The following is a 12929-nucleotide window of genomic DNA, read 5'->3' as shown; positions in this document are numbered from 1 at the left end:
ACCCCCTCCTGTAAAGAGACTGAGCGCCCTCGCTCCCCAACTCTCTCTATTCCTTTAGGTTACAGATACACCCCCAAAAACAAGAAAATAATAATTCAACTTTAGGTATATCAAAAATCAACAAAGAACATAATCCTCACTCCATTTGGGTGGATGCCGCTCCCGTCTGGGTCTCCCTACTACAGGTCCAGCGTCGACATCCGCCAGTGCCCCCTCCAAGGGACACAACTCATCCGCTCCACCTTCCTCCATCACCAGCGGCTCAGGCTCTCTCAGGTCCAGGTCTCCGTCATCCTCCATCACCAGGGGCTCGTCGTCCCCAAGGCCCTCGTCCTTGTCCTCCTCTTCGTCACTGGTCAGGAGAGCAGCTCGCTCTCCCCAGGAGAAGTTTCCAGGGCCATGGTAACCCCAGAGCCTGTCAGCGTGCACCACCAGTGCCCGCTTCCTTGGCCCTTGGCGTATCCTGAAGGTGACGTCCGAGATGACCTTCTCCACCACGTATGGCCCCTCCCAGGGGCTCTGGAGCTTAGGGGACAATCCTTTCTTACGTCGAGGGTTGTGCAGCCACACCTGATCCCCCTCGCTAAAGGGTGGTGCCGTTGCCCGGCGGTCGTACCGGTCCTTCATCGCCTCACCGGACACCTTCAGGTTACCCCTCACCTGATGGTGCACCTCCCGGAGACGGTCCTGTAGGGCTGTAGCGTACTGGGTGATGGTAGTGGGCAGGTCTTCGTCCGGCGGCCTGCCAGTCACGAGGTCCACTGGTAGCCGGAGCTCCCGCCCACACATCAGCCGGGCTGGCATGTAACCGGTCACCTCATGCTCGGCTGACTGGTAGGCCAAGAGAAGCAGGGGGATTTTTAAGTCCCAGTCCTCCTGCCCTTCCTGGCAATATTTGGCCAACTCCTGCCCCAACGTGCGGTTGTAGCGTTCCACCATGCCATCCGACTGCGGCCGCAGGGGTGTAGTACGAGTTTTCTTGACGCCCAGCAACTGGTAGCACTCCCGGAATACTGCCGACTCAAACTCCCTGCCCTGGTCAGAGTGCAGCTCGTGCGGCACGCCAAACCGGGCGAAGAACTCGTCCACTAACACACCTGCCACGGTGGCAGCCTCATGGTTTGGCAGCGGATACGCTTCCGGCCATTTAGTGAAGTAGTCCATGGTCACACACACAAAGCGGTTACCTCTCAGTGTCTGAGGGAACGGACCCAGGATGTCCACTGCCACCCTCTCCATAGGTGCCCCAACCTGATACACCTGTAAGGGAGCAACTGTCTTTCTCCCGGGGCCCATCTTCCCACAGCACACATCACACACTTTGCACCATTCACTAACGTCCTTCCGCATGCCTACCCAATAAACCCGCTGCTTTAACCGCCCTAGCGTTTTCCTCACACCGAAGTGACCACTTGCATTTCCACCGTGAGCCTCCCTCATATCCACAGGGACAATTGTTTGCCAGAAGGCCACACCGCCGTCACATGACTCCCACCGCCGTTGCAGCACACCGTCACTCACTCGCAACACTGCCCATTGCTGCCACAACGCCTTGACGGCAGGGCTTAGCGGGGCCACGCTTTCCCATGGCGGTTTTTCTTCGCCTTTTTCCCGCAGTGTCACTATGGGCCCGATATCAGCGTCCTGTCGCTGGGCCTGTTTGAGGTCCTCTCCCCACTCAGTGTCACTGACAAGACCGGCAGCCTTCACGCACACAGGCTCAGTCTCATGGCGTCTACAATGCCTGCAGTCACTGTCGCAAGGACGGCGACTCAAACTGTCAGCATTGCTATGCATTTTTCCAGGCCGGTATTCGATGTTGTAGTCATGCTGCTCCAGCTTGCCAATCCACCTGGCCAGCTGCCCCTCCGGGTTTCTGAGGGTTTTCAGCCACCTCAGAGCAGCATGGTCTGTCCTGATCTTGAATCTGGCCCCGTACAAGTAAGGATGGAAGTGATCAATGGCCAGGATCACTGCCAACAACTCCTTACGAGTGACGCAATAGTTCCTTTCAGGGGCTGAGAACTTCCTGCTGAAGTAGGAGACGACCCACTCTTGTCCGTCTTTCTCCTCGGACAAGACGGCTCCTACTCCCTCAGCACTCGCATCACAATCCAACACGTATGGTTTCATTGGATCCGGGTACGGTAACACAGGGGCATTAGCGAGAGCCTCTTTCAGAGTTTCAAAGGCCCGTTGACAGTCCTCGCTCCAGTGAAAGCATGCCCCTTTACGAGTCAAGTGATGGAGTGGCACCGCAATTTGCGCAAAACCCTTCACAAACCTCCGGTAGTACGTACACAACCCAAGGAACCCGCGCACTTCCGTCACACTGCGCGGCACTGGCCACTCCTTAACTGACTCTACCTTACCAGGGTCTGTTTTCACTCCCTCACTACTCACTATGTGACCCAGAAACGGCACTTCCCTCTGGAACAGGCTACACTTCTTTGGACTGAGTTTCACATTTGCCCCCCTGAACCTGTCCAACACTGTCTTAAGCCTCTCCAGAGCCCCCTTGAACGAATTCCCGTACACTAGCACATCGTCCAAGTACACCAGGGCGCTTTTCCACAGCAACCCATCCAACACACGCTCCATTAGACGCTCAAAGGTGGCCGGGGCATTCACCAGACCAAAACTCATCACTTTAAACTGATACAGTCCCTGCCCATACGAGAAGGCCGTTTTCTCTCTGTCCTCCTCCGCAACCTCAACTTGATGGTAACCTGATTTCAAGTCTAAGGTGGAGAACCACTGGGCCCCCGTGAGCGCGTCAAGCGTGTCATCCACCCTCGGTAGAGGGTAAGAGTCCTTTGTCGTCACCGCGTTAAGGCCCCGATAGTCCACACAACACCTGGTAGACCCATCCTTCTTCTTAACGAGGACAACAGCAGCACTCCAGGGACTAGCCGACTTTTCGATTATCCCTTGCGCGCGCAACTCCTCCACGGCTTTTTCCACTTCCAGCCGACGAGCAGGCGCAATCCGGTGGGGTGGCAACTTAACCGGCCGACTATCCCCTGTGTGAATGCGGTGTTTAACCAGACTGGTCCGGCCCAGGTCATTATCTCCCTGCGAGAAGACATCTGCATACAGAGTCAGCACTTCCTTCACCTCGTCCACCTGTTCCCCAGACAGGCATGCCGAACTCCTCTGCAATAGATCCTGCAGATGAGGTGGAACCCCAGTGCTACTCCCCTGCATGTCCTCGCAATGACCTTCCGGGTCCATAGTCGTCTGTACACCTTCACACTCTTCCGACCCTTGACTTTCCTCCTTCTGTTCCTTACTGAGACGGCAGCGGTGGCTGGCTTCGGGTAGGGACGCAGTATGGGCTCGGTGAGTTTCAATTGAAGCTTCACACTCCTCTGCGTCAACACCGCCCTCCTGTAGCGGCACCACACTACCTCTGACCGACATAGTCATTTCCCCGAAGTCCAGCACCGCCCTGCTCTGCTTCAGGTAGTCTAGGCCGAGCAAGTTCTCCCCGACGTCCGCTACAAAGACGGGAAGATGCTCCTCCGTGCTGCCAACCGCAATCCTGGCATGCACTGGTCCCCTCAGCTGTGTGCAGTGCCCTGTAATACCACACAGTTGTTGCTGGGCCACCGGGGGCTGTCCAGTTGCCACCACCCCGTCCTGCACGAAGGTACGTTCCGCGCCCGAGTCCACAGTGAGGCAGCAAGATTTGCCATCCACTTGCCCGCCCACCTGCACTGTCCGGGCACCCTCGGCGCGGCAACTTAGGCGGACTGGGGTCTCTGGCTCTCTGGCTGGCGCTCGACCCCTTCCACCAGCCTCTTTCCGTTTCCCCCAGCCTCCTTGCTATCCCTGGGAGAGACGAGGGCACACTCTGCCGTCTTGTGCCCCTGACCGCAGTTCCAACAACAGGGTTTGTACTGGTACTGCCCTGCTCTGCAGTTGACAGCCTTTCCACTACTTGATCCCTGCGGGCAGTACCTCTTGGTGTGCCCCTGCTGCCCGCAAGAGTAGCACTTACCCCTGAACTCACCTAGGGGCGGTGAAGGGCTAGAGTAGGCCTTCCGCACGGCCCCTTTCTTTGCCTTCACTCTCTGCAGGACATAATTCCCGCTGGGTCGCTCCCGCGTCGTCCGGAGAAATGACTCCATCTCCAGGCCCCTCGCCAGGGCCTCCTGAAGGTCCTTGGGGTGTGCCTGCTGGACGTATATCCTCAGTTGTTGGTTATCGATGGCATCAACGAACTGATCCCGCAGGAGAATGGTGATCATCTCCTCACTGGCCTCCGGATACGCACGCTGCACCAGCACCTCCAAATCCTGCGCCAGGCGTGTCCGGGCCTCGTAACCTGGCCCGGAACCTTGTCCTGAACACCTCGGTTTGGTGCTGGTACCCATACCTCCTCTCCAGTGTCGCCGTCACTTTACTATACGAGCACCGCTGGGCAGCTGGCAGCTGGTTCAGGACTTCTAATGCCGGTCCTTTGAGTGCCCACACCAGCTGCATGGCCATCTCAGGGCGACTCCACTGGCGGGCGCTGGCCAAGAGCTCGAACTGTGTCTTATACGCTTCCCAAGACACTGTTCCATCGAACTCCTGTGGCCGGCGCCTCATCCCGTCCTTCAGCCTCCGTGACGTGGAGCTGGCAGCAGAGGGGTACGACTTTACTGAGGCTGTCGGGGATGGTGGAGGTGATAAGACGTTTACAGGAGAGCGTAGGGGAGACGGTATCACCTTGGCCAATGGAGAAAGGCTGTTTAGGCTTCCGTGACAACTATTATCCTCCTCCTCTTCGTCACTCCCCCCCTCAGTCTCACTAGCACGCCCACTTGACCGGGACAGCGTGCCTTTATGCTGAGAGAGTACAGGAGGCGCCTGTGCCGCCACAACCTCATCCACATATCTCCTCAGTTCACTGGCCGCTTTTTCCACCTCTCCCTTCACCTGATCCTTGGTGAACACTTCACTTAACACCTCGTCTTTAACCCGTGAACACTCCTCCTTCACGAGCCCCATAACCTCCTTAAATACACGGTCTACACTGCTCGTCACCGCTTGCAACTCAGCACGCTGTACCTCTCCCTGCGCCTTCAGGGCACTCATAACATCCGCTAGTGTGATTTCTTTCGCCGCCATGCTGACTTAATTACTGTAAGGCACCGTAACTTAACACAACACGCAGCTTACCATGGCAAAACACACTGCACCGTCCGCCCGCCCGCTGCGATCCACAAGTACGTTACCCGTACCACCGCTGCTCGCCTCCCCTGTCCAATACACACGCACACTCGGTAACACACCACGACGCACACAGTTAGCACTTAACTCATCCCACTCCTGACACCACTGTAACTTCACCACCCCGTGGGCAGTCACACTTACACTTTTAGGGTCCGGTGCTTCCTGCATACGTGACGGTGAACTTACCCTGCGGCGCTCCGTGTTCTCCCCTGGCTCCCCTCAGAAGGCGAGTAGTAAAACACACTTGTCGGCTTCTGGCCCTCTATTCTCCGTTGCTCACACTACACAGTAGTCCTATGCTGTAGCTCGGCACCCCGGGCCTCTTGTCGACCCTCGGAAGGCTTCTTGACGCCTCGCTCCAGCTCACAAAGGCACATACAAGTACAGGAGACAGTGTCGGCGACGCGCGCGCTTTCTTCCCTCACCAGTCTCTCCCGCCACTCTGTCTCCCAAACTGTTCCGCCACCAATCCCAGGGCTGCTACACGTCACGTGATACTCCCGAGCCCCAGGGTAGGCGGTCGGCGAGGTGACGTAGTGTGACGTCATCCTCCCCTTCCGCTGGGACTCAGTCTGGGTATCTTCATGATCTTGTCCTCTCGTAACAATATATATATATATATATATATATATATATATATATATATATATATATATATATATATATATATATATATATATATATATATATATATATATATATATATATATATATATATATATATATATATATATATATATGTATAGAGAGAGAGAGAGAGAGAGAGAGAGAGAGAGAGAGAGAGAGAGAGAGAGAGAGAGATAAGGCAGGTGGTTTTCTTGCTGGGGTTCCCGTCGATTCCAATAAGAATTATCAAGTGTTATGCGATAACTGAATAAAAAATAACGTACAATATCGTTCATGTTTTATTTCTTCCTAACTTACCTCAAATACGTACAACAGGCAAGCTGAAGTCATTGTCGTAAATTTATCATTAGGATTGCGGGAAACAGGTTCACGCGGGACATTCAGAGGTATAAATGCCCTCTCTTCACCTCACTGATGAACCGATTTTCTCACATGCGTCAACTAAACTCATTTTTCAAGTACTGACGATGATTTATAATTCAACGCAAAATTAAATGTCGTTTCGGAAACTTACCAACCAAAATTTGTTCCGGCCCGTGGAGGACAGGGGGAGCGTACTGGAGGGGAGGGTGGCTGTCTGGTTCCACCCGGGGCCCAGGGCGGTGATCGGGCAGCAAGTCCCGCTCCTCCATTACCTCCTCATGTAGATATGATCGTCCACCTTCAGCACCTCACGCCCGCAAACAAGAGGTCATCGTTAACACTACGCACCAATCACCAGATACTGCCATCAGAGGGGTCCTGAAGGGGAGTTAGGGGCTCCTCCATCCGTGGCAGTGTCTGGTGAATTGTGTGTAGTAGTTCATCAAAATTCGGCGTTCAGGACTTAACAGTAAAGGAGGAGACAATTGCTCTCCACAGTGCCCCAGACACTGCCATGCGAGGGACCTCTTTTGGGGAGAAGAGTGCGCCTTAATAATTCCTTGGCAGTGACTGGTGAGTTGTCAAAATTTTCTTCCTGATGACCTCTTGTTCGGTGTGAGGGGCTGGAGGGTTGCACCGCCACTGTCCCCACACACTCCTGCAGGCCTGGGATGGCGCCTTAAGGGGAAAAGGATTCATCCCAGCCGAGGAAAACCTGCTTCATCTCTTCGTTATCGTGAAACTCGCTTCGTTATGGCGATTCCAGCGTCGTTATCGTGAAATCCGCTTCGTTATCGTGAAATCTGCGTTATTATCGTGAAAATCGCTTCGTTATGGCGATTCCAGCGTCGTTATCGTGAAATCCGCTTCGTTATCGTGAAATCTGCGTTATTATCGTGAAAATCGCTTCGTTATGCCGATTCCAGCGTCGTTATCGTGAAATCTGCGTCGTTATCGTGAAAATCGCTTCGTTATCGTGAAATCTGCGTCGTTATCGTGAAAATCGTTTCGTTAGGCCGATTCCAGCGTCGTTATCGTGAAAATTGCTTCGTTATCGTGAAATCTGCGTCGTTATCGTGAAATCTGCGTCGTTATTGTTTATTTATTTATTTATTTATTTATTAACTTACTCATTTATCTATCTATTCTCTTGATCTTCTATGTTTTATTACTTTTCATTTAATTTAGGCAGTAGTGGTGGCAGCGGTAGGGAGAGGATGACCAATGCATCTTGTGGTCAGTGGTCTGTGGGGCTCGCAACACCGAGGAGAAACAAAAAGGGTTGTTGTTGTTGTTGTTGTTGTGTTGTAATTAGTCCTCGCCAAGGCATCAGGTGTGTCAGTGTACGCGCTTCAGCAATGGACAAAAATGCATTACTCTATTTCCTTTTACTTTCTTGTAGTGTAAAAAGCGCGGATACCGTGCCTGGCAGGGATGCGGGGCCCGGGTTTCCCCGGTCAGGTGCTCTTCCGTCTCATTGTTCAAGGTTCAATGCTGTCCCTCTCTCTCTCTCTCTTGTCTTTTCCTACTTCTTGCCTAAAACCAACAGCACAGCGCAATCAGGTTTTTTTATCCTCCTCCTTTCCTGTTCCGATCCACCATTACCACAATAATAATAATAATAATAATAATAATAATAATAATAATAATAATAATAATAATAATGATAATAATAATAATAACAACAATTCACCGCTTTATTATGACAAGAGCAGGAACAGAACAGTAACTTGAACAACCAACAAACAATAACGAGAACACAAATCAAACTCAAGCAAAGAAGAAAAATAAATAAATGAATAAATAAACAGACAGATAAAAGAGCAAACAAAACAATACCACACCTGCCCATTTAATTCACCAGCCTTGTATCCCCACGTCACTCAACAGACACACCTGCATACACACCTGCACATTTTAACCATACCGATATTGTAACATTCGTATGTGGTATTTATTACAAACACCAGGTGGCTCAAGGATTTCCCCCTGGCCTTTTGAACGGCTGTAGAAAAAAAAAGGCAAAAAAAAAAAGTCTTGATCCTGCTCTTCATTCGTGCCCCGTTGCCATAATCTTGACATTTCACATCACTTTCTGGCATACACTAAATAGGGGCGTCCCTTAATAATGCGCGGACGTTTTCTTCCTTTGCTCCTCAATGCCCCCTGGTGGAGAAAACAAACGAAGGAATGATGTACGGTAGAGAAAAATAAATAAAAATAAATTCCCCATTTCAACTCCTGTTCTATAGTATGTATTGACATATAGGGAAAAGAAAGTATAAGAGGTTAATTTTTCATTTTCTGGCCAACAAAACTAAATCACACGTTTCCGTACCAAAATAAGTCTCTGGAAAATCCTAAGTAAAGGATTATAGGAGGAAAAATGTTTAGCATTGTAAAGGTTTAAACATTTTGGTTCTCTTATCTGGACTATTTTCAAAGGCCGCGGATAATGTATGAGGCTGTCATGGGCGTTTCATGTATTTTTAATCAGTGATGTAAGGTTCTTATTCAACTATTGTGACAACCATGAAAACATCCTTGGAAATACATAACAGCTCTAGCTACAGTCTGTTCAACTGTCACCAGAACCATGAAAGCACGTGCCCTTGAAAACCCCAATAATTTTCATTAGAAATCGCTGTCTTCCTTACTGTGTTGGCACTCTTTGAAGGTTTACCATGGTAAACGACCCCAATCACTGATCTAGCAAACCGTGTCTCAGATGCACCTGTAGAATGATTGAATGACTGATTAATAGGTTCATCGCTGTATGAAAAAGTATAACAAAGGAGAATGGCAGAGTTTGCCAGCCTCTTCCGGGGCAAAGGATAAAGTAAAATATTGAGAGGAAGGAAACTGCACATGCAAAAAGTTTTAAAAGCTATAATAACAAACAAAATGTACATTCATGTGTGTACAGCAGTACAGCAATAACTATACAACAAACAGCTCACTAATCACCGTCTGTGTGCTGCGTCATTCCCCACATTTGAGGGACTGGCCAATGAGATACAGAAAGACACTGAAGAGAAAGAATTTGGTTATGGAGATGAGGTACAGTGAATATTTATTCTCTCTCTCTACTTACTGTCACCCACAGCATCGTGCACCGCAGCCACCAGCACCATTGCACAGAAAACGAGCACCAAGCGACGCATCTCAACGTTGCTTCTAATACTGGTCTCTCCTTCGCTTCCTGTCTGAAAGTGACCACCACAACCGCTCTCCTCAGCTTTAAATACCCTCTGTCCCATGCCATGGTCTTCCTGCACCCTGAGACCTCACTAAACAGTCGATATTGCTTGCGAATGATGCTTTCTTTTCACCCTTACGGACGGAATGTAAATACTTTCCATTTGAAGTTAGCTGGAACACACTGCTCGTGTGTGTTCGCCTTTCAAGGAAAAGAATGAATTGATTGTGATGAAATCTGGTCGGTGATTCCCCCTTGATCTGGGGAGTGATGTAGCTATGATTTAATTACTTCCAACCCAAAAAAGTTAGATTATTCAGGCAAGTCTGTCACCGTAACCCAGTTCTTGATAGTGGCGCCAGGTGTGCCGTAACCCATTTTTGATAGTGGCGCCGAGCATACACTGCTGGCTTGGATTTTTTTTTAATGTTATTTTATTATATAACAAAATACACTGTCTGGCTGTCTCATGGAGGTACAATGGGAGGAGTCGGCATGACGTCACGAATGTGAAGCCAACGCACTATTGGTCCGCTGTCGCTCCTACCCCCTTACACTCAAAACGTTTCTAGCTGAGCATTGAAAGTACAGAGAAACGCTGGTGTACCGCTCCTCACTTCCTGTTTTCTGTTGTTGCTTCCAGGCTAGCCAACATATCTGTGACCACAAAAGACTACAGTAGTGGTGTTGTACCGTGCCACCGGAATTCAGACGGCATATCATACATACAAATTAGATCATACAATGTTTTCAACTTGGGTGGACTTGGGTGAGAGGTGGCAAGCTGTCTTTGGGGCGGACATATGGGTGGTCAAGATCATGTAAATTTACGTACATATACCTGTGCCTGTACATGTGCATATAGATGAAGAAGAAATAAACTATGTATCAGGTGAAAGATGGCCTGAAGGTTGACTCTTCTGGGTATACTGTCCTTCATATCCACGACTGCACGGTGTGCGCAGAGGAATGGCACCGCCCCGCAGACAGTTGACGCACCGGCCTGCTGCGCCCACACCGTGACCTGCCGCGGGAGACTCAGCCGGCAGGGAGGAAATACATATATATATATATATATATATATATATATATATATATATATATATATATATATATATATATATATATATATATATATATATATATATATATATATATATATATATATATATATATATATATATATATATATATATATATATAAGTAGTAAAGCCATGACAAACTATTATTCATTATTTCTGGTATTCACTGAGCAGTTGGCAGAGGACACACCTTTCTCACCAGATTTCAGTTTCATGTTGGTTATCCGTCGTTTTCTCACACGTGATTATAAGGCCAACAAACAGAACATCATTGGACTTAAGGTAAGTTATTTCTTTATATAGCTTACATGAAACAAAATAAAAAAAAATAAATAAATAAAAAAAAAATCAGGTTAAACTTTCTTGTGTTGAGTAACAATGGCATATTACCTCCTCACAAGTGTAATTTGATATTTATAGGCATGTTCCCTCTCCTCGGCGGCAAGCCTTCACCTGTGTGCTGCACTGTCATCATTGCACAGTTACAATTTTAACAATTTCCACAAAAAAAAAAAAAAAAAACATTAATGAAACTACAAGACACAGATTAGAGTCTATAAATGATAAACTGCATCGCTTAGGCTGTTCATGGATTATGATCTAATACAAGAAGAAAACAATGAAAGTCCCAGGAGTAAACTTTGAACATCATCATATTAATTTTATTTACAAGTAACCAACACGTAGCTATAGTGATATACGATTTTACATATGTGTAGTCGTTCATGGAGTAAGATTTGTTGTTCTGTGTCATCACTCGCTATACTCTTGTTTACTTGTTCCATTCCTATCATAAAATATCGCACAGACAATGGAGCATTAGTAATTTGTCAATAAAACTCCATAACGAAGTTGATAATGGATAAAATACATAAATATAAAACATGGTGGTAGGATTTTCCACTTGTACAGGGGGTAAACTCTTGTTTACTTGCTCCATTTCTATTGCAACATATTCCACACACAACGAAACAATAGTAATTTGTCAATAAAACTCTACAGTCAATAAAATTTCATACAATAGTTAGTTTCTGTCGAAATTGTCTTCGGGAGGAATTTGGACGGTGGGAGTGACTTTGCTGCTTTTGCGCCAGATCGTTCCCGTGTCCAAATTATTCCCTGGAGAAATTTGACCCGGGGGAGATTTGACAGGACACCGTAGCAAAGAGATCCCACTTGATTGTTGCTACTGCTGCTAATGATGAGCGAGGCGGGAAAACGAAGTGTTTGAGTGAGCGTTGATGTGTCCGTGTTTTAAGAGTAAATACGTGCTTTTTGCGTGTCTGCATGCGCGAGTGCGTGTAGGAGGCATGTGTAGTGACCCTGAGGGACTGGTGGAGCCTTGCCATCTTCCCTGAGGCTTGAGGAGTGCGGAAAATAAGGTAAGTAGTTGGTCGTAATAGTAATGGTAGCAGTGGTGGTGGTGGTAGTTGTGGTGTTCTCTGCTTATGTTCCTTACCAGTTAATTAAAGATAAAAAAAAAAAAACTGAATAGTCAGAATTAAAAGAAAAAGTACATTGAGGAGGGCAAGATAAATAAATTAATAATAAAATAAAGGGAAAAGTTTAAGATACGTTTCAGTCTTGGCCAGCCACAAAAAAAAAAAAAAAAAAAAAAATCAGAAATGTTTTGCTCTCTTACCGCGAGTGCGTTCAAAGTCACAGAGATGACTAACCGGGTTCTCAAGCATGTTTCTCCTATTAATAATGTAGAAATGTTGTTAATCTGTTACTAGAACTACAAAAGCACTCTTAAAACTTAAAATCCGTATCACTTCACCATTATTAATGAAAACAGTCCTGGTGAGAGCAAAGCGTTTCTGAATGTGCGCCTCATTGTCAGGCTGTTTTGAAATGTCAACTGGTCCCAGAAAGATGAACAAAACCATATTTTTCGAACCAGATTCTTATTTACTTTTAAAAATGTTGTGGTATGTGTTTTGGATGGCAAGCGCAATGAAAAGACGCCAAAATTGAGGATTTGACTGTGCGGGGGTAGGAAAGGAGTAGTGAAGCACACACACACACACACACCGCGGTATCCTTGGCGCCCCGCCCCGACGAGCCACGCCGGGCCCCGGCCTTAACATTTTCCCCTCTTCCCGTCAGTATTTGGCGTAATTTCCAGGGTGTGGAGAATGAGGAGGAAGAGAGGGTAGAAAAGGGGGGAGGAATATGAGGGGAGAGAAGAAGAGGAGATACTGAGGAGTAAAAAAAAAGAAAAAAAAAATACATCGACACTATCCAATTATTATTATTATTATTATTATTATTATTATTATTATTATTATTATCATTATTATTATTATTTTCTTATTAAGGAAGAGGAGGGGGGTAGGAGTGATAGTAGTAGTAGTAGTAGTAGTAGTAGTAAGAGGAGGAGGAGGAGGAAGAGAAAATGAGGAATGAAGGATGTAATCATGAGGAAGAGACA

At 47.7% G+C, this 12929-nt stretch overlaps 1 long non-coding RNA gene across 1 annotated transcript; it reads right to left on the bottom strand.

Annotated features, from left to right (window-relative positions):
* Positions 1 to 7896: 7896 nt before the first annotated feature.
* Positions 7897 to 9787, bottom strand: LOC135113115 (uncharacterized). The gene is made up of 3 exons (XR_010274710.1): positions 9308 to 9787; positions 8871 to 8947; positions 7897 to 8379 (listed from the first exon to the last, which is right to left on the bottom strand). It is a non-coding gene; the product is annotated as an uncharacterized LOC135113115 (long non-coding RNA).
* Between the last annotated feature and the right edge of the window lie 3142 nt (positions 9788 to 12929).

Source organism: Scylla paramamosain, chromosome 25, assembly GCF_035594125.1.
Source record: "Scylla paramamosain isolate STU-SP2022 chromosome 25, ASM3559412v1, whole genome shotgun sequence".
Lineage (NCBI taxonomy): Eukaryota > Metazoa > Arthropoda > Malacostraca > Decapoda > Portunidae > Scylla > Scylla paramamosain.
The sequence above is the reverse complement of the archived record's forward strand: the minus strand, read 5'-3'. Positions and strand labels throughout refer to the sequence as shown.